This window comes from Salvelinus namaycush, chromosome 18, assembly GCF_016432855.1.
Source record: "Salvelinus namaycush isolate Seneca chromosome 18, SaNama_1.0, whole genome shotgun sequence".
Lineage (NCBI taxonomy): Eukaryota > Metazoa > Chordata > Actinopteri > Salmoniformes > Salmonidae > Salvelinus > Salvelinus namaycush.
This window is the reverse complement of record NC_052324.1, coordinates 11041608-11065207: the sequence shown is the minus strand read 5'-3', so window position 1 is coordinate 11065207 and position 23600 is coordinate 11041608.

Below are 23600 nucleotides of genomic sequence, written 5' to 3'. Positions count from 1 at the left end.
CCCCTCCCCATGTAGGCAACGGTGGCCAGGTGAGATGCCTGCATGGGATCGTGCAAGGCAAGAGAGCCAATCAGAAATAGGATTGGGGGAGGGCCAATCGACCACTAGTATCACTTAAAGCCCAGGAAGCACCGCCACTCAAGTCGTTTCTTTTAACGTCCTTTTTTTAAAGACGCAATTCATAATCACAGGCGAGAGACGATGCACCGCACATCAAACGAGACGAGCGACTTTGGCTTCTACACAGCCGCCTAATAAAAAAGCAAACAAGCAATAAATAAAAGAGAATTTTATAGAGGGCCGTCTGTCGAGGTGCACAGGGCGTTGCGGAGGTGTCAGGGGAACAGGGGGTGGGGGATGGGGCGACGGGGATGGGGAGAGAAGGCACGGGAGAGCTGGGGGGGAGACATCAGAGAGCACGTTGCCGTGACATTGCCTATTATAAATACAATGTGTCGCTATTTAAATGTGATGGCAGAAGCAGGTCGGCTGCGAGCAGAGCTGGTATGACAGCTCGTAATGAGATCCTTTGATGTGGCAGATGAGGGGGAACTGAGAGAGGGAGAGCGGGAGATTAAGAGAGAGGGCCCTCTGGAGGAAAGAGAGGTGAGAGGAGGCCAGCATGTCCCTCCAACAGGCACAGAGGAGAGGAGAGGAGAGAGGCTAGGAAGCAGCTCCTTAGTGGCCAAGCCAAAGCCAGGATCAAACAGATTGAAGCACTGAGAGAGAACTGCGTCAGACTAAAGGAGAAAGGTGTCCTACATGAGGCCACAGTACAATATGCTCCAGAGACTGGAATCCAAGTCAACATTAAAGCCTGAACGACCATTTAGACACACACACACACACTTATACACACATATACAGTACACGACACACGCACAAGTGCTGGCTATTTGTCTAAAGCAGGTGGCTCCTACTGACTGGGTCCCGCCCTTCTGCCACAAACAGACCTCTTCACCTGCTTCTTCAAGCCTGCAGAGCTGCATTTGGACACACACACACACACACACACACGCCTACCCTCTCTCAATTAACACACACAAATCAAGCTAAGCTGGAGTGTCCTCTGGCTTCATCCACCCTACTCTTGCCTATAAGCAGACACACACACACACACACACACACACACACACACACACACACACACACACACACACACACACACACACACACACACACACACACACACACACACACACACACACACACACACACACACACACACAGGCTCCACAAGAAAAAATGCACCATGGGTAGATCTAAAAACCAAACCCGAGGCGTTGCGTGATGTCTTTTCCTCTGAACACAGCGCAACGTGGAAGGGAGGGATGATTTGACAGAAATAGATCATGTGACAATGTGTGTATGCTGAGGCCCCGTGACATCTCCAGGTGAGGGCGAGCTATTGAAGCTTTGACGTAAGCGCAACAGAAGTCATGTTCTCTCTGATTGGAAACCAACTGGTTTCATTACCCGGGTGTCCTCACCTCATGATTCTATGGATGGGAGAACAGAGGGCAGGTGTGGCCTTGTGATTTTGGGAAGCATTAACACACACTGTGTTGTCTTGATCTGGGTCAAGCTGAGCTGATCATGCAAATGTCCTTTGTGTTGTTTTTCTCAACTTCTGGCCAAAGTTCTAGAGGCTATTGAAAAGCTGATTGGATTTGTACTGAATGTTACCAATAACTTAAATAAGAATGTACAGTATAAACTACTGCGTCATTTCAAGGAGTGCAATTGACTGAGAAGAAAATGGGAAAAGGTTGATTGGAGTGTAATGGTATACCGTCGTTTATGGGGGTTATGACACTGGATCAGATGCAATATAATTCTCACCCATTGGCAAAATCATATTGCCCACATACATATCAAATCAAATTTTATTTGTCACATACACATGGTTAGCAGATGTTATTGTGAGTGTAGCGAAATGCTTGTGCTTCTAGTTCCGAGAGTGCAGTACTGTCCAACAGTAATCTAACAATTCCACAACAACTACCTAATACACACAAATCTAAGTAAAGACATGGAATAAGAATATATACATATACATATCTGGATGAGCGATGACCGAGCGGCATAGGCAAGATGGTATAAAATACAGTATATACATATGAGATGAGTAATGCAAGATATGTAAACATTATTAAAGTGGCATTATTAAAGTGACTATTGATCCATTTATTAAAGTGGCCAATGATTTCAAGTCTGTATGTAGGCAGCGGCCTCTCTGTGTTTAGGGATGGCTGTTTAACAGTCTGATGGCCATGAGATGGACGCTGTTTTTCAGTCTCTGTCCCAGCGTTGATGCAGCTGTACTGACCTCGCCTTCATACAGAACCTACAAACCATAAGCTTTGAGATACGTAGTTGGGGAAAGTCATCCGGAACGTCAACGCCTCATCAAGAATACAAATGGACTGTCATAACACTGTCCCCCTTTCTTCTGTGGTATGGAACAACATTGTAATATTTACTGTCAACGTAGGGTGATCAAGATCAGTTCCAACTGGAGATCCATAAACCTATACGAACCTGGGTCCCATATTTACAAAGATTTGGGTTTGAAGTGCTGATCTAGGATCAGGTCCCCCTTATATATGTAATCTTATTCATTATGATCTACAAGGCAAAACTGATCCTAGATGAGCACTCTACCGCTTTATGAATACAAGCCCTGAACTCAGAGTCCCAGCAACCGCCATATCACCTGGCTGGCGGGTGAGACCTCGTGTGGCACGCCTCATTTCCTCTGTGTCTTCATGCCTGTTGGCAGTCAAATGACACGAGCACACGATCAGCCTCTACACCGGAGACTGCAAGTCATTCACGTGGAGCTGCACATATTGGAAATGACCTCTGCGAGATTAAGTTTGGCATTTGCATAAGAGAGACCTTTAGCATGAGATACTAGCAGCATTTCAATGTAATTTCAATAAAGTGGAAGAGGTAGCCTCCCGAAGAATTGGTTAGTCAGCTGATGGCCAAACCACAAAGCCCAGAGACTACATAACATCTAGAGCCTGGGTTAAGGCTAGCCAAACCGAAACGAGTGTGCTCGCATTGAAAAATGAGAAAAAAGCAGCAATAGTACCAGTTGTCCATTTTGAGACACCGTAGACAGTATAGACTTCCTCAAAATAGCCAGAATAAATCTAAGATAACTGAAGAAATCTGTCATACATTTTGACATTTTTGCCGAGGAGATCTTAGTCGCGCAATTGTACATCTAATTAAGATGTTTTTGTGCGGTATTTTTCACCGAAAAATGTGCATGAAATGAGTCGTCTCTCGTTGAATAACAACAAAGACTCTATTGAAGAATCCCTACCGTTGACCAATCACCGACGAAGGGGCGTAAACTTCGGCTCCAAACTTCGGCTTGCCTTCAGACATTTTTTGTGTGTGCCTGAACGCCCCAAAAAAACCTCACCAAAGTTCAAAACGTCACAAAATCTTGTCATAATACAGTGCCTTTGGAAAGTATTCAGACCCCTTGACTTTTTCCATATTTTGCTACGTTACAGCCTTATTCTAAAACAAATCCTAAGCAATCTACACCCAATACCCCATAATGACAAAGCGAAAACAGGTTTTCCGATATTTTTGCAAAAAAAACATACCTTATTTACATAAGTATTCAGACCCTTTGCTATGAGACTGGAAATGTATCTCAGGTGCATCCTGCTTCCATTGATCATCCTTGAGATGTTCCGACAACTTGATTGGAGTCCACCTGTGGTAAATTCAATTGATTGGACATGATTTAGAAAGGCACACACCTGTCTATACAAGGTCCCACAGTTGACAGTGCATGTCAGAGCAAAAACCAAGCCATGAGGTCGAAGGAATTGTCCGTAGAGCTCCGAGACAGGATTGTGTCGAGGCACAGATCTGTAGAATGGTACCAAAACATTAACGCAGCATTTAAGGTCCCCAAGAACATAGTGGCCTCCATCATTCTTAAATGGAACAAGTTTGGAACCACCAAGACTTCCTAGAGCTGGCCGCCCGGCCAAACTGAGCAATCGGAGGAGAAGGGCTGTCACGCCCTGACCATAGAGAGCCCTCGGGGTTCTCTATGGTGTTTTAGGTCAGGGCGTGACTAGGGGGTGTTTTAGTCTTTAATTTCTATGTTGGTGTGAGTATGGTTCCCAATTGGAGGCAGCTGATGATCGTTGCCTCTAATTGTGGTCCTTTTCCCACCTGCGTTGTGGGATATTGTTTTGTTTAGTGCCTATGTGCGCTACATACTGCACGTTCGTTAATTCTTTGTTGTTTTGAAGTTTCACTGTAATAAATGTGTGGAACTCTACTCACGCTGCGCCTTGGTCCACTCATTCTTATGACGAACGTGAAAGAATATCCCACCACTACAGGACCAAGCAGCGTGCCATGGAAGAAAAGGAGAGCTGGACATGGAAGGAAAAAATGGGTGGATGCGAGACCCTTCCTTGGCGGGAGTCGCCAAGGAGTATAGGAGGACAGCAACGAAGAGAGGGCCAGTCGGGGAGTCGATGGAGCAGTGTGAGGAGGGAGATCGGAGAGAGATGTTGGTTAGGTGTATTCTGCAGCGCATTCGCCCTGAAGAGCGCCTTCTCAGCCTGGTACGTCCTGTGCCAGCTCCCCGCACTCGCCTTGAAGAGCGTGTCATCAGTCCAGTGAAACCTGTGCCGGCTCCACGCACCAGGCCTCCAATGCGCCTTCCCAGCCCGGTACGTCCTGTTCCGGCTCCCCGCACTCGCTCTGAAGAGTGTGTCACCAGCCCTGAGTCCTCTGCGCCGGTGCCCAGTCCAGGCATGGGGTCCAGTCCCGCTCCATGGCCGGTGCCCAGTCCAGGCATGGCGTCCAGTCCCGATCCATGGCCGGAGCCTTCCTCTGCGCCGGTGCTCAGAGCCCTCGGGGTTTCTCTATGGTGTTTTAGGTCAGGGTGTGACGAGGGGGTGTTCTAGTCTTTAATTTGTGAGTATGATTCCCAATTTGGAGGATATTGTTCCACTCATTCTCACGACGAACGTGAAAAAGGCCTGGGTCAGGGAGGTGACCAAGAACCCGATGGTCACTCTGAGAATATGGGAGAACCTTCCAGAAGGAAAACCATCTCGGCAGCACTCCACCAATCAGGCCGTTATGGTAGATTGGCCAGACGGAAGCCACTCCTCAGTAAAAGGCATATGATAGCCAGCTTGGAGGTTGCCAAAAGGCACCTAAAGACTCTCAGACCTTGAGAAACAAGATTCTCTGGTCTCATGAAACCAAGATAGGCCGTCATTGTAAATAATATTTTGTTCTTAACTGACTTGCCTAGTTAAATCAAGTAAAATTGAACTCTTTGGCTTGAATGCCAAGCATCATGTCTGGAGGAAACCTGGCACCATCCCTACGGTGAAGCATGGTGGTGGCAGCATCATGCTGTGGGGATGTTTTTCAGTGGTAGGGACTGGGAGACTAGTCAGGATAGAGGGAAAGATGAACAGAGCAAAGTAAAGCGAGATCATGAAATCCTGCTCCAAAGCACTCAGGACCTCAGACTGAGGTGAAGTTTCACCTTCCAACAGGACAAAGACCCTAAGTACGCAGCCAAGACAACGTAGGAGTGGCTTTGGGACAAGTCTCTGAATGTCCTTGAGTGGCCTAGCCAGAGCCTGGACTTGAACCCGATCTAAGCTGAAAATAGCTGTCCAGCAACACTCCCCATCCAACCTGACAGAGCTAGAGAGGATCTGCAGAGAAGAATGTGAGAAACTCCCCAAATACAGGTGTGCCAAGCTTGTAGCGTCATACCCAAGAAGACTTGAGGCTATAATCGCTGCAAAATGTGCTTCAGCACAATACTGAGTAAAGGGTCTGAATACGTATGTAAATGTAATATTTCAGCTTTAGATTTGAATAAATTAGCAAAAATTTCTAAAAACCTGGTATTGCTTTGTCATGATGGGGTATTGTGTGTAGATTGCTAAGAATTTTTTAAAATATATTTTTTAGAATAAGGCTGTAACGTAGCAAAATTTGGAAAAGTCAAGGGGTCTGAAATACTTTCACAATGCACTGTATATGCACAAACTCTGCTGAACTGTTTCAGCTGGGAAGCATGCAGACGCCTTTAGAAGTACAACGTTAGTGGTTCACATGTCTCCACTGAGGGGGATTGAAGTCAACCGACTAGTTTTAAATCCCACAGCACACATCAAATAGAATGCATGGATCAAAATACGGTTCTAGGTAGAAATAAACAGCAGAGGCATTGAAAGTGTCTTGTAAAAACGTCAAAGTCAGCAGTGTACTGTTTGCTTTGCAAAAAATCTATATGGGAGCTTCGTCAGCGATGAGCGATCAAGGAGCAGACAGAACCCAACAGTGAATAACTTAACCGCTGGCCCATCAATGTTCAACATCGCTAACATTGTTTATGAAATAATTTATCGTTTTTATTTTGATATTTTCCTTCTTTGTTCACGTGCTTTGTTCTCAGCATGTGTTGTCTCTGTGTTTTATCACAGGGAAGTAAGCACCACGGTAACCTGCAGTAGGGGCCAACAAGGACACGGCAGGGGGGCTCCAACTGTGCTGTTCCATTTACCCACAGGCCACTTCTTCTGAAACGCGGCTTTTCAAGCAGGCGCTCCGCTTCCCCATCTCCACTGACAGCAGGGGAGAGAGTCCTTCCCCCTTGCCCCTTCCCACCCCAACACCTCCCTCACTCCCTACAGGAGATCAAAAGATAGGGCCATCACCCCCCCCCATGCAGAAGCCACACAGTGTAGAATGTGATACCCTACATCTGTCTGTAGGGTCAGAATCCAAAGATTTCCTGCTTGCTTTGAAAGAAACTCAAATCAAGAAGGCTCGTCAAAGGTAGCATGACTTTCACCCATATCTTTGAGGGATTCTGCAATTCTTTTATTCAACCTTTATTTAACTAGGAAAGTCAGTTTTGAACAAATTCTTATTTACAATGACAGCCAACCAAAATGCCTCCTGCTGGGACTGGATTTTGTCATTTAAAAAAATAAAATACAGGACAAAACACACTACACTACATAGAGAGACCTAAGACAACGACATAGCATGGTAGCAACATAACATGATAACAACATGGTAGAAACACAACATGGCAGCAGCACAACATGGTAGCAGCACAAAACATGGTACAAACAGTATTGGGCACAGACAATAGCATAAAGGGCAAGAAGGTAGAGACAAAAATACATCGCACAAAGCAGCCACAACTGTTAGTAAGAGTGTCCATGATTGAGTCTTTGAATGAAGAGATGGAGTTTTTTGCAGCTCGTCCCAGTCACTTGCTGCAGCGAACTGAAAAGAGGAGCGACACAGGGATCTGTGTACTTTGGGGACCTTGAACAGAATGTGTCTGGCAGAATGGGTGTTTGTATGTGGAGTTTGAGGGCTGCAATAGATATCTTAGATAGGGGGGAGTGAGGCCTAAGAGGGTTTTATAAATAAGCATCAAGCAGTGGGTCTTGCGACGGGTATACAGAGATGACCAATTTACAGAGTATAGAGTGCAGTGATGTGTCCTATAAGGAGCATTGGTGGCAAATCTGATGGTCGAATGGTAAAGAACATCTAGCCGCTCGAGAGCACCCTTACCGGCCGATCTATAAATGACATCCCCGTAATCTAGCATGGGTAGGATGGCCATCTGAATCAGGGTATGTTTGGCAGCTGGGGTGAAAGAGGAGCAATTATGATAGAGGAAACCAAGTCTAGATTTAACTTTAGCCTGCAGCTCTGATATGTGCAGAGAGAAGGACAGTGTACCATCTAGCCATACTCCCAAGTACTAGTATGAGGTGACTACCTCAAGCTCGAAACCCTCAGAGGTAGTAATCAAACCAGTGGGGAGAGGGGCATTCTTCTTACCAAACCACATGACATTTGTTTTGGAGGTGTTCAGAGCAAGGTTAAGGGCAGAGAAAGCTTGTTGGACATTAAGAAAGCTTTGTTGTAGAGCGATTAACATAACATCTGGAGAGGGGCCAGTTAAGTATAAGACTGTATCATCTGCATATAATTGGATGAGAGAGCTTCCTACTGCCTGAGCTATGTTGCTGTTGTAAATTGAGAAGAGTGTGGGGCATAGGATCGAGCCTTGGGGTACTCCCTTGGTGACAGACAGTGGCTGAGCAAGCGTCTATGACAAATCAGGACAGGTCGTTTCACTGAGCAGCCATTACGAATACAGGCTGTAAAACAGTGATCACTAAGATCCTTATAGAAAACACCAGACTGATACCTATCAGGATTGTTTGTGAGAATAACATCAAGGTGAGTAGCCTTTTCTGGGTGTTTGGAGTCATATCTTGTGGGATTGGTAATAATCTGAGAAAGATTTAGGGAGTCCCATTGCTGTAGGACTTGGTCAGGTGGTTTAAGCATGTTCCAGTTCAGGTCACCTAGCAGGACAAATTCAGACTTAGTGTAAGGGGCCAGGAGAGAGCTTAGGGCATTTGGGGTACAGGCCGGTGCTGATGGTGGACAATAACACCCAGCAACAGTCAATTTGCTTAAAACCAGCTAATCAAATACTTTGGGGACAGACTTGGTGGAGACAACCGAGCACTGAAGGTGTTCCTTGGTAAAGAGTGCCACTCCCCCACCTTTGGAAGATCTGTCTTGTCGAAAAAGGTTATAACCAGAAAGGTTAACATCAGTGTTCAAAACACTCTTTCTTAATGACCAACACATATGGATTGGATCTGTGAACCCATACTTTCAATTGAACCGTTTTAGGTAATAAGCTTCTAGTGTTAACGTGCAGAAAACCCAGGCTTTTACGAGAGCAGGAATCAGTGAAGCAGATATCAGAGCACAAGTCAGAATTGGGGCTAGCAACAGTAGATGGGTTAGGGTGTACGTGCACATTTCAAGATATCATTAGCAGTAATACAATCCAGACACGGCAGTGGACAGTGAGAGCTCTGCACTGTTGATTTTTTTATGACATTTGACGGCACACAGGGCTCTGTAAGTCATTACTAATCAGACTTCAGAAACCAAATGAAATAGGCTGGAATCAATGGAATCCAATCGATCTGGTCTAATGGATAGCTGATTTACCTCAGAGAGCACTGGAATTCCAACGTCAATTGTATAGAATGCGATGGATCTGTTTCCACTTTATAGCCGCGGCTGTCAGACACAATTCCGGTCAATCTCAGACCTCTGCATCTGAGCGGTGGCTCGCTCGTGCCTAACTAAAACAAAAGCTGGGAGTGCAGAAGGAATATTGGGAAGTAACCGGTCTAATGGAATCGCGCTGACTGAACAGATAAGATTCCCTCTTTCTCTCCCTGGAAGTTGACGTTCCCGATGTTCCCGACGTTCCCATCTCTCCTACAGATGGGAGACAGATGGCTCCCGGTTCATTGATGGTGGATTTCCATTTCTTTAAGGTCAGACAAAGAAAATGTTTTGACCAATAGACAGTGAAAACAGTACACACAAATGACCATCATAGTCATGTCAGGGTAAGGTAGAACATTTAAAAATGATGCTTGAATGATGTCATGGTGTTTTGAATCGACCCGTAGAATAACTTGTCCATCTGTTTGAAAAAGCGCTTCATTTATCGTCACTGACTATGGAAACAGTGATACCACATTCCTTCTACTGTAGCAGTAGATCAATTGGGCAACAAATTCAAGACCGGAGTGAATCAAGTCTGAGTCAAGACCATGAAGGTAATTACCATGAAGGTAATTCTGTCAAATTGCCATGATGATAAAAGTTCAAAACGTCCAGTATTTCTGTGTTTATATTTCAGAAGAACATATGAATATTTTAGACATTCATTATGGTGAAAAAAATGCATGCTAAGGAAAAAGTTGTTAATAACCCAAACAAGTTGGGGAACAATAAGGCCTTCTACGAAGAAGAAGAAGATGTTCTATGATGTTCTAATTGAATCTCTTCAGCTTTTGTTGGAAAGGAAAGTTTCTCGGATTTACGTACAGAATAATATGAAACGCTCTAAGACCAGGTTGTGTAAGCACTGTGGTTGTTGGTAGCATTATCAGTGTGGGTGCTATCTCTGTGCGAGTGGCAGCCCAAAGCTCGGCTCAGCCTCCAGCCTGTTTGATTCAGTTGGGCGCATTAAGTGATGCTATTTTTGTTATTTTTCTTGATTTTTGAGTTTGGTACAACTTTTGAGTTTTTTACCCACAGCCGCGGGAAGTAGGGGTGCTGCAGCACCCCCTGAAACATAATAATGAAGAAAAAAAATCACTCATTATCTCCACTTTGGCAAAAAAGGTAGTTGTATAATTAAGAACAGTATCTTGCAGTATTCAATAATTGGAATTGTAAGAGGTGTTGCCCTGTCCCTTTCTCTTTCTCTTTCTCTGCGATTGTCATTCTAATGGAATCCAGAAAGAAAGAAAAAACCTCTCCTCAAACATTTACATCAAAAGGGGCAAAGTTATGGGCAAAGACACAAAACATCCACATCAAATGAAATATATTTCTTGATCAAATAACATGGAAAACAACAACTTCTTGTGCAATGTTAATTTTACCATCCTTAGAAACTACTTAATGTAAATGTGCATTACTGCATTGTACATAGGCTGATCCTCTAGATTTGTACCTGTAGACTTTCCATCACCATGAAGAAAAACAATTGGTTTGTGATGATGTGATGATGCGGCTCAGTTGGTAGAGCATGGTGCTTGCAATGCCAGGGTTGTGGGTTTGAGTCCCATGGGGGACCAGTACACAAATGTATGAACACTACTGTAAGTTGCTCTGGATAAGAGCATCTACTGAAAAGGAATGTCTTCACATAGAAATAAGTTGCATTTGCAAAGTATTTCAAGAAACTGGAAAACAAATATCAAGCAAGTATTTTTATTTCCCAGAAGTATTATCAGATTAACTATTTTGTACAGATAATTATCATACTCAAGTTACAAATGCTGGTAAACATTCAAATACATTAAGTTAAAATGTTTTTCACAAAAGTAGTCCACTGGGCCTTTACTCATCCTGTCGACGATATAGACATCTTCAGAGTGGGCAAAAAAATCGCAGCCCCCTCACCCCCAAACTCCTGCGGCTATGCCCACTGAAGGTCCTATAGCCACAATTCGCCACTGCTCAAACATGTCTATAATAGATATAAAGACTGTTACAATTCAGCCTCGGGCTCCCCTTATTACACTGAACTAAAATATGTATGCAACAATTTCAATGATTGTACGTCATTATAGTTCATATAAGGGAATCAGTCAATTGAAATACATTCATTAGGCCCTAAGGAGAAATGCTCACTATCAGGACAGGGATGTAAACAAATATGTGCACAAAATATGAGAGAGAAAAGCTTTTTGTGCGCATGGGAAAACTCTGAGATCTTTTATTTCAGCTCATGAAACATGGAACCAACAGTTTATATGTTGTGTTTATATTTTTGTTCAGTATAATAGTAACGCACAACTTTCAAATAATTCCTCCCACTCTTCCCAACCAGAAAATTGTGATGAGGATTTGAGGATATTTTTCAACTAAAGTAAAGAATAGTAATGTTACGAGTAAAGTAGGAGGCCCGGGTTTCAATAGGCGATAAGATATGAATGTTTCATAAAAGGAGTGTATATATTTGGCCTGGCGAAGCGGTTTTATGCTCTGACTGAATGGAACCTGATAATTACTATATGAGTTTTTTACTCCTCTGGCCTTGGCTGGTCTCTGGAAGAAATGACAAGTGCTCACTGTCTGAGACCGAGTCAAGAACCGAGTAAAAATGTATCAGACACTGAGACAAGACCAAGACACTAATGGTCTCCAGTCCGGACTTGTCTCGAGTACTACAATACTTATCAACATTACAAAATAACAAAATAGTGAAAAGTTTTAATCATTAATCTTATATCAATACTGTGTGCACTTGTGCTTTGAATATTTACTCTAAAAGGCGGTTGTAAATTCCACAAATGTTCGTCTTGTTAGATGCTTACAATTATGGTACAGAACCCTGAAGCCTACGAGTCCACAAACCCAGCCTGAAAGAGAGGAGAAATCTCCCATCATATCAAGGGAAATTACTCTGAGCTTTTCTCAGCCTATTCCGATAAGATATAGATCAGCAGAATAGATTGGCTTTTTTCATTATCTGTTTGGAGATCTTGGAACGTGTTGGGTAGATAATTTGCTATTGTTTCCTGTGACCTCCCCCAGATTTAAATTATCTTTGGCTACGTGTCAACCCAATCCTCATATTTAGCAGAGAGTATACACTTCTCAGCACTGTGTACATTTTAGGACATCCTCAGCTTTAAGTCTCACCCCTACTTGAGTCCACTGTGCGAGGCTTGAGGCTGAGGATGTCCTAAAATATACACCATATACCGGAGCCATTCAGAGCAACATACATTGTTACTGTCCTATATTTATTTGTTGTTATATGAGACTGTAAGAAGAGGTCTGTATTCCACATGAAGGGTATAAATTGAGCAGGTAGAGTGACCTATAGACCTTGTGGGTGTTTGGTAGAGGGGCGGACAGAGAACCAGTGTGATGTGTGAGGAGGAGGAGGAGAAGGAGGAGGAGGATGATAAAGGGGAGGAGATGGGGGAGGAGGTGGAGGAGGATAAGGGAATGATAATGAATCATAGAAAGTGGAAATTCCCTTTCAGCTGAGTGAAATGTCATGGCAAATTATTCAAAACTCAATTCACACTTTAAAGACAAACAGAACGCAATAAAAGCAATTTCTCCTTTTGAAAACGGCCTCCGTGGCATCGATAATGAGTCAGAAACATTCATTCGAGTGTCAAAATAAAGTCAGTCTCATCCAAAACAGAGATTTGCGACATTGCATGCCACGGAATGAAGGGTAGGTAGCGTAACAATTTTCCTTAGGTTGGGCTCATTTCTAGTATTATTTGTCACATGCACAAGCACAGTGAAATGCTTAACTTGCAAACCCCTTCCCAACAGTGCAATATTCAATATCAAAAAAAGTATAACAAATAAAAAAATAAAAACGGAGAAATAAGAAATAAGAGGCAGCTTTTTACAGGGTCAGTGCCAGTACCATATGTATAATGTTCAGGGATGCTGCAGTATTTGAGGTAGATATGTACATGTAGACAGGATTAGGAGAAAGTGACTGGTAGCAGGATAAATAATCATAAACAGTGTGGCAGCAACATAAGTGGTGGGTGTGTGTATGTAAGTGTAAGAGTGTTAGTGTGAGTGTGTATGTGCTAATTGGCGCAGCGGCCGGCTGAAGCTAATAGGCGAAAGAACTTGGCTAGTAGTCGAGGCTACAACCAGACACAAGACCTTTTTCAAGTTATCTAGAAGGATGAGTGGCTGTGACTGTGCACTGTTTTGGCAGAGTGAAAGTACAAACGCTTCCCACGTTCGAACACACACACACACACACACACAACACACAACACACAACACACACACACACACACACACACACACACACACACACACACACACACAAAAGAGAAACCAACATCAAAGCACACCTCCAAAACCCAAATCTTGTTCTCAGTCGCATTTCCTAATGAAGAGAACTTAAACCTAGGCTAAATCAGGAAGAAATTACTCTGATTGTTAGCGTTTTTTAAGTAAGGTGCACATTTTATCCGTTTTATTAGTTCAATGTAATAGGCTCTTTTGATTTGGGAATATACGGAAAGGAAAAATATATGTTTTAATTTAAAAACTGTTATATAGTTCTCTTTATTTAGATTAATACATCATGTTGCCATTTCTTTCCTCATTAGACTTTCTTGGGTTTTTCTGCAACATACAACCATTTAGGCTGAACTAACTTTGATTATGCAATTAAACTGTTCATTGTTTTCAAACAAGGGAGCACAAGACAAATAAATCCACAAAGACTGATCTGTTTCTGGTCAGGCGCTGTTATGTGTGATTAATTCACCTTTCATCTAAGTAAGGTTTAGGCAGCTTTAATAAACAGCGAGAGGCAGTCAGTGACATGTCTGATACATACTGTCAAATCAATCATGGCGGCAAAAGATATTCATATTAACAAGAGATTTGTCAACTTTCTCTCTGACATAACACCTGATATCACAATATAGCATTTACTTTGCCCCTTAATTAAAGCCACAGTAAGTGTTTGATGAAGAGATTACATTTCAATACAATTCTATGTTTAACATATTCGTAAAACACATTTACCTGAGGCCTTGATTGTAGTGGGGCTCCTGAGTGGCACAGCGGTCTAAGGTACACCATCTCAGCGTAAGAACCAGTCCCTGTTTCGAATCCAGGCTGTATCAATCTGGCTGTGAATTGGGAGTCCCATAGGGTGGCGCACAATTGGCCCAGCGTCGTCCAGCTTTGACCGGGCTAGGCCGTCATTGTAAATAGGAATTTGTTCTTAACTGACTTGCCTAGTTCAATAAAGGTTACAATTCAAAAATTGTAACTCCCCTGATTGAGTTGGCATAACCCTGTTATTTCTTGGTCCGAGAGGAGACTGCTGGGATGGTCGCAGGAGTGTCAGGGGAGGTGTCTCGCGGTGTCTGTCAACACCACTACGGTGGAAAGTCCAGACCACGCCCCTCAAGTGAATTTACCGGAGGAATACCAGGATCTGCACCGGATTTTCTCTAAGACCCAGGCTACACGCCTGCCTCCTCATCGCCCCTGGGACTCTGCCATTGACCTGCTGTATGACGCAGCCCTCCTGAGAGAACACGTCTTTCCCCTCTCCTACTCGGAGATCAAGGCCATGGAGACCTATGTACATGAGAGCTTCCGGCAGGGTTTTATCCGCCCCTCTACATCACCAGCCTCCTCAAGCTTCTTTTTTGTTAAGAGGAAAGATGGGGGACTGCGCCCCTGCATTGATTATCGAACACTGAGTAAACCCCTCATCCCAAACATCATCAAACAAATGCACGGGGCGCAGTACTTCACGAAACTGGACTTGAGGAGTGCCTACAATCTGGTGCGCATTCGTGCAGGCAACGAATGAAAAGCGGCCTTTTCCACGACCACGGACCATTACGAGTATCTCATAATGCCCTTTGGCCTGTCTAATGCTCCTTCAGTCTTCCATGCCTTTGTTAACGAAGTGTTCCGGGACATGCTGGAATGGGACGTAGTGGTTAATATTGATGACATTTTGGTCTATTCTGCTGACCGCGCCCAGCATGTCTCGATAGTCAGGTCTGTGCTGGGAAGACTGTTGGAGCATGATCTATATGTTAAATAAGATAAATGTTTATTTTCCAGTGGTCCGTGTCCTTTATGGGCTACCTCATATCCACGGAGGGAGTGGAGATAGAGGAGCAACGCGTCAGCGCACTCAGGTCATGGCCCATCCCCAACTCCGTGAAAGCAGTCCAGCGATTCCTGGGGTTCGCCAACTATTTCCAGAGGTTCAACCGGGGCTTCAGCACGGCGGTCGCGCCTCTTACCTCCCTACTGAGAGGATGTCCCCAGTGGCTTCGTTGGACGGCGGAGGCGGAGAAGGCGTTCGAGACACTGAAGGCATGCTTCACCACTGCTCCCGTGCTGGCACATCCCGACCCCTCACACCCCTTCATTGTCGAGGTGGATACCTCCGAAGTAGGAGTCGGGGCAGTGCTGTCCCAGCGCACTGGAACCCCTCCAAAGCTCCGGCCCTGCACCTTCTACTCCATGCAGCTGAGCCCCGCCGAAAGGAATTATGACGTAGGGGACCAGGAACTCTTTGTGGTCAAGAAGGCTCTGAAGGCATGGAGGCACTGGCTGGAGGGGTCCAAACACACTTTCCTGGTGTGGACAGACCACCTCAACCTGGAGTACATCAGGGCAGCAAAGAGGCTAAACCCGAGACAGGCCAGGTGGGCTCTATTCTTCGGCAGGTTACAATTCACACTTTCCTATAGGCCAGGCTCGAAGAATGTGAAGGTGGACGCCCTGTCTCGCCTCTATGACGCTGATGAGAGACCCCCATCATCCCTCCGTCCCGTATCATTGTGCCAGTGGTGTGGGACGTGGACGCCGACATACGGCAGGCCCTGCGCACGAAACCTGCACCTGCACAGTGCCCGGAGAACCGTCCCTACGTGCCCATGGGTGTGCGGGACCGCCTCCTTACCTGGGCGCCTGTGTCGGGTTATCCTGGGATAAGCCGTACCATCGCCTGCCTGACTGAGGAGTACTGGTGGCCCACCTTGGCTCTTCCTGCTCCATCTGTGCCAAGTCAAAGACACCCAGACACCTCCCTTATGGAAAGCTCCTTCCTCTGCCGGTTTCACAATGACCCTGGTCTCACCTCTCAGTGGACTTTGTCACTGACCTTCTCCCCTCCCAGGGGTACACCACCGTTCTCGTTGTTGTGGACCGGTTTCCCAAAGCTTGTCGCCTCCTTCCTCTGCCTGGGCTCCCGTCGGCCATGCAAACCACAGAGGCACTTTTTACACACGTCTTCCGGGCACTACGAGATCCCAGAGGACATTGTGTCAGATCGTGGCCCTCAGTTCACCTCACGCGTATGAAAAGTGCTCATGGAACGCCTGGTGGTCATGGTCAGTCTCACCTCCGGGTACCATCCTGAAGCTAATGGGCAGGTGGAGAGGGTCAATCAGGAAGTGGGCAGGTTCCTGAGGTGTTACTGTCAAGACCGGCCGGGGGAGTGGCCGGATTTTCTACCTTGGGCCCAGAGGATCGGTGCTGGGTTCCTGCGATGGACATCCTGGACACTTCGCTGACCAGTGATTTTCACCGTCGGCGCCCTGACCTGAGGCCGGTGTCGTCCCGCTGCTAGTGCAGCTCCGGAAGTCTACGTCACCGGCCTTCTAGGCGTCACTGAATTGGATTCATTACCACCAACCCCGGACTGTCTTGTCTCATTACGGACACATGGTTCCCATTCCCCCTGATTAGTATGTGTATATATGTGCCCTCTGTATCCCATTGTCCTTGTCGATTATTGTCCCATGTCCGTTGGTCTTGTGAGTACCTGTGCTCTGTTGTATTGGCTTTCGTGCTACGTGTTATTGTGCACTTTTTATTACGAGTCTCGTCCCGTGTATTATATGCAGGTTTACACCTCACTCTTTTGTTTGGGTTACATCCCTGTGTTATATATATATATATGCACACGTGTTTGTTTCTGGGCTTCATCCCCGTCGTTTTCATTACATACTTTATTTTGGGTGGAGAAATAAAAATAAGAAATAAAAAGCTCCTTGGTCTTGCTGACATTGAGGGAGAGGTAGTTGTCCTGGCATCACACTGCCAGGTCTATGACCTCCTCCCTGTAGGCTGTCTCATCGCCGTTGGTGATTAGGCCTACCGCTGTCTTGTCATCAGCAAACTTGATGACCGATTTGGAGTCGTGCGTGGCCACACAGTTGTTGGTGAACAGGGCGTACAGGAGGGTATTTGGTATTTTATTAGGATCCCCATTAGCTGTTGCGAAAGCCGTAGCTACTCTTCCCGGGGTTCTACACAGAACATGAAACATGACATAATACAGAATATTAACAGACAAGAACAGCTCAAGGACAGAACTACTGTACATTTAAAAACGGCACACATAGCCTACACATCAATACATACACACAAAATATCTAGGTCAACTAGGGGCGAGGCGTTGTGCGTGTTTCTTTATCTGTTTTTTGAAACCAGGTTTTCTGTTCATTTGAGCAATATGAGATGAAACGGAGTTCCATGCAATAATGGCTCTGTATAATACTGTACGCTTTCTTGAATTTGTTCTGGATTTCGGGACTATGAAAAACTCACCTGTCGGCATGTCTGGTGGGGTAATTGTGTGTGTCAGATGTGTGGGTAAGTTGACTATGCAAACAATTTGGAATTCACTGCACATTCATGTTTCTTATAAAAAGAAGACGTGATGCAGTCAGTCTCTCCTCAACTCTTAGCCAAGAGAGACTGGCATGCATAGTATTTATATTAGCACACTGATTACAATGAAGAGCAAGATGTGAAGCTTAACTAGGCCTTTCTTAGCAGCACTTAACCACATGGCTGGACAATAAGATAAGACAAAACTAGAGCCTGCAGACCTCTCGCCATCTGTACAACCATTGAATCTATATGTTTTCACCATGACAGTTTACAATCTAAGGTAACACCAAGTAATTTAGTCACCTCAACTTGTTCCACAGCCACACCATTCATTACCATATTCAGCTGAGGTTTAGAGCTTGGGGAATGATTTGTACCAAATACAATGCTCTCACAATTATATAAGTATTCAGACCCTATACTCAGTACTTTGTTGAAGCACCTTTGGCAGCAATTACAGCCTCAAGTCTTCTTGGGTATGGCGCTACAAGCTTGGCACACCTGTATTTGGGGAATTTCTTCCATTCTTTTCTGTATATCCTCTCAAGCTCCGTCAGGTTGGGAAGGGAGCTTCGCTGCACAGATATTTCCAGGTCTCTCCAGACATTTTCGATCGGGTTCAAGTCTGGTTACTGGCTAGGCCATTCAAGGACATTCAGAGACTTGTCCCGAAGCCACTCCTGCGTTGTCTTGGCTGTGTGCTTAGGGTCGTTGTCCTGTTGGAAGGTCAACCTTCACACCAGTCTGAGGTCCTGAGTGCTCTGGAGCAGGTTTTCATTAAGGATCTCTCTGTACTTTACTCCATTCATCTTTCCCTTGATCCTGACTAGTCTCCCAATCCCTGCCCCTGAAAAACATTCCCACAGCATGATGCTGCCACCATCATGCTTCACCGTAGGGATGGTGCCAGGTTTCCTCCAGATGTGACGCTTGGCATTCAGGCCAAAGACTTCAATCTTGGTTTCATCCGACCAGGGAATCTTGTTTTTCATGGTCTGAGAGTCTTTAGGTGCCTTTTGGCAAAGTCCAAGCAAACTTTCATGTGTGATTTATTGAGGAGTGGCTTCCGTCTGGCCACTATACCATAAAGGCCTGATTGGTGGAGTACTGCAGAGATGTTTGTCCTTCTGGAAGGTTCTCCCATCTCCACAGAGGAACTCTGGAGCTGTCAGAGTGACTATCAGGTTCTTGGTCACCTCCCTGACCAAGGCCCTTCTCCTCCGACAGTTTGTCCGGGCAGCCTGCTCTAGGAAGAGTCTTGGTGGTTCCAAACTTCTTCCATTTAAGAATGATGGAGGCCACTGTGTTCTTGGGGAACTTCAATGCTGCAGAAATGTTTTGGTGCCCTTCCCCAGATCTGTGTCTTGACACAATCCTGCCTCGGAGCTCTACGGACAATTCCTTCAACCTCATGGCTTTGTTTTTGCTCTGACATGCACTGTCAACTGTGGGACCTTATATAGACAGGTATGTGCCTTTCCAAGACATGTCCAGTCAATTGCATTTTCCACAGGTGGAGTGGAACAACGTTCCACAGGCCACAATCAAGAACCTGATCAACTCTATGCAAAGGAGATGTGTCGCGCTGCATGAGGCAAATGGTGGTCACACCAGATACTGACTGGTTTTCTGAACCACGCCTCTGACTTTTTTTTAAAGACATCTGTGACCAACAGATGCATATCTGTATTCCCAGTCATGTGAAATCCATAGATTAGGGCCTAATGAATATATTTCAATTGACTGATTTCCTTATATGAACTGTAACTCAGTAAAATCTTTGAAATTGTTGCATGTTATGTTTATATTTTTGTTCAGAATATATTCAATATGCAGTTTATTGGGTGGTTGAAATTTAGTCACATTTTTTATTTGAAAGGGACATTTTATTTGACCTTGTTTCAATGTTGATAGTGGCATGTTTGAATCAACGTCATTGTTTCAACATCAACCGAAATAAAAAGCTATATTGAAATAAAATGTGAAACCACAGTCCAACAATTTCTGCCTGAACTCCTTCTGGAATAGGAGGGGTAATGCACTTCAGTGAGAACAAGTCTACCATCCAAATGCCTACCTCTATGTACCCTGCTTAGCTTTGGACACAAGCTGTGTTTGTTTCAGCTGAGCTATCATGTCAACACATTTAAACATTGATCAGCTTCCATACTCAGTTGCGTAGACTACGTGAATAACATTGAATAGTTGAAAGTAACTCCTCTAACTTTTCTTACACAAGCTGTATGTGAAAGTCAATTCAGAGTGGGATTGGGTTTATGTAGGCTACAATGACATCTGATTTGCCCAACAAAGGACACCATCATTTTAACGTGTAGTTAGGTATACTATCATTCATCAATGGTTGATTGGATCTTTGGAAGTTTAGTTACCCGTAGCCCTATAAATAGGATGCCAAATTCATGATATCAATAATACACTTTTACCTTTGGATATTGTCTATTCCTTACATTGTTTGTCAACTATTGCTTTAGACTGCCTACTATTTCACAGTTATTCTGCAATATCGTAGCGAGAGTTGCTGAAAAAATAACTAGCTAATGTTTGCAATGATGAGAAAATAAAAGCTATTTTGACTGCCTGTGTGTGTCACGTTCTGACCTTAGTTCCTTTTTTATGTCTTTATTTTAGTTTGGTCAGGGCGTGAGTTGGGGTGGGCATTCTATGTTGTTTTTCTATGTTTTGTTCTGTATGGTATATTTCTATGTGTTTGGCCTAGTATGGTTCTCAATCAGAGGCAGGTGTCAGTCGTTGTCAATGATTGGGAGCCATATTTAGGTAGCTTGTTTTTCATTGTGTTTTGTGGGTGATTGTTTCCTGTGTTTCCATTTCAGTGTTTGCACCATTCGGGACTGTATCGGTTTTCATTTGATTCTCTTGTTCTATTTTTGTATTCATTCTCGATTAAACATTTGTTATGGATACGTACCACGCTGCATTTTGGTCCTCCTCTCCTTCCACCAATGAAAGCCGTTACAGTGTGTGTCTTGCTTGTGTTCAATCTGCTTGCCTAAATGTACTGTTACAACAGACAACAAAGAGTGAATGAACATGTCAATGTCTTTTGTGTAGGCTACATGCTTGAGGCATGGAATGCATAGTTCGAACATGTCGACCATATCTTTAGTGTACAACAAAGTTTCCCCCTCCATGTCAATGAGAGGGAAGTGGCAGAGGAGCAGTGGGAGCGCTGAGCAGAAGTAGGCATCATCTACGGTTAAAAAAAATCCTGCACATGCCAGAAATCTCTGTGTCAATAGCCACGTCAAGTCGGGATCCAGAAAATTGGGAACGGCACGGAAACCACTAAAAAGGGCCCGACATTGACAGCCAAAACTTGGGGGACTTGTAATACACCGAAAGAGAATAGGCACATTTACCAAAGAAACGAGGGCAACTGCCATTTCATCCGGCAATCATAGTTTTTCTAGACGGTGCTCAAATGTTCATTTAGCCCAGCGCCATCCCCCACTACACCCCCTACCCCCAGAGTTATTAAATCAGCAGGAAGCAGTGCAGCTCTGTCACACGCCGTATTAGAATGCCAACCCCCTCCCATTACCAGGTGCAGTGCCTGTGATTTAAATTCTTTGATTCTGTTCAAATGACAACAAAGGTGAGCCCAGCGCTGACGCTCCCAATTCATCATTTCCTGCTTGACAAGAGTGGGGATTAATGCGTCTAATGCGGCGGGCGCAGGCAGTCATCCATTCTAGCCCAGAGAGGGTCCCTGGAGGAGGCTGGTAAAAAGGGAGAACACGTGAAACACCAAGCTGGCGGAGTGTAGAGTCAGGCTGTGAAATGGCATCCTATTTCCTATAATGTGCACAACTTTAGACCACTTCCCGCTTAGTGGACATTTCAGACACAACCTCAGAGCGGGGCTGTGCCAAGGGAAGGCAGGCTTGACCAAAAACATATACAATTTATCTTTGGACACTGTGTTTCACAATTGAAAGTATCTCTCCAGAGAAAGCATCTGATCAAACAAAACCGCGCCCCTCTGTCTCTATGTGTAGGCCATCTATCTATGGACCGGACAGTCGGAAACATTAACTTGCTTGACCATGCTGTAGGTCATGTAACTGTTCTTCACCGGACAGAGGTTGCTCTCCGGTTTTGTGATTAAACAAAGGTGTGGTTAAATGTATTATGCCACTGTGTTTTCTTATTGTCTCTGCCTTTAGGCCTATATATCACAGTCACAAGGCATATGAACGAACAAGTTATAGAGCAACGCAATTATCGTAACACATAGGTAATCTTACCCACGCACCGCTACTGCTCTCACTAACTCAGTCTCAGAGCCTGCTCGCCCTCCCAGCTCCCTGGCATGCATGGTGGCGTCCTCCTCCAGAGGGCCAGCGCTCTTCTTGCTTCCCTGCCCCGTGGCCCTTCCTTGGCCACCATCCCAGGAGCAGATGGTCAGGGGCCTGGGGTGAGGTTTGACCTAAAATTATGAAAACGCTAAATTCAACCAGCACATGATCACCCCACAAACATACACAAACCCTCTCCCTCACCAGGACTCCTCTCTGAGGGTTGAAAGCAGTTTGTGGAGTAACCACTTTAGTTGGCCATGTGGCTTTTCTCCCCCTTCCCCCGTCCTTAACAGTTCATTATGCATTCACTCCACATTTAATTTAACATATCCTGTCTCCCTCCACGCCCTTCTCTACTCCATCTAACTTGTGCAAACGCATCAGCGATGGCATGAGATTTATCCATTATCCACATGTGCCTGAGCAGAGCGAGCTGACTGTCCCAGCTGTTTCTCCCTGTCGCTCTGAGCTTCACGTTATTACGCACTGAACCGTCTCCAAACACGCTACTCTCCAGCATGATGAGATGGCAACTGTTGAATTGACAAAAATAGACTGGGTGCAGCCTGCAATTGTCTGCCACCCCCCTTTCTTCTCCCTGCCCCGCTCTGCTCCCATTGTGCCAATGAGAATATCACCTAATTGCATTACTGCAGAGAGCAATGAAGGGGATTGGTTTAAGCAGAGTCCGTCTGAGTGCCCACGTACATTATCAACGGAATCTGTGAGTCCCAATATAATTCTCACAGACGCCTTAGTGGAACGTTCATGTACACACAGAGTGTGGTGGCATCATCGTCTAATAGTGCTGCTTTAATGAGGCTGCGGAAACAATGGAGTGTTAATGACAAACTGGGTTAGCGTTATGCTCCTCAAATGTGCTATTCCACTAAAGCCCATTTTAGAGCTCGCATGAATTGTTTCATAATGACAAAGCAGAACAGGGGGAAATGGTGAGAAATAATGTACATTAATGATGCAACAAGAAAGAAACTAGTGTCATGGAACAAATGGGAAGAGATATTAAAAATGCCCATTAAGCAGTACAGTATTGTTTTTGAAGGTCTGCTTATAAACTGCTTATAAACATTATGACAATTTGTTAACAATTAAATTAGGTATATACATGTACATGGCATCCTGCTCATTATTCATATTTGAGAACAGGTCCCATCAGCTAAAGATGTCTGTTTTTTTTGTTGCATTGGCTGCGTCTCAATCCACCGCATCTGTCAGTGTCGGCCTTCCACATCTGTAGTGGAAGGTGCCCGAGCTAGAGCGGTCTTTGTCAGACCAGGAGACATGCCGAAAATCACTCTTCTGACGAAAACATCCGTAGCGTCCGAAAGGTTTGGTGTTCTCAGTTTTGCTCTACGACCCCCACAAAATCGGTACCGCCGATGTGCCAACTTCTATCTGTAGCGTCCAAACAGG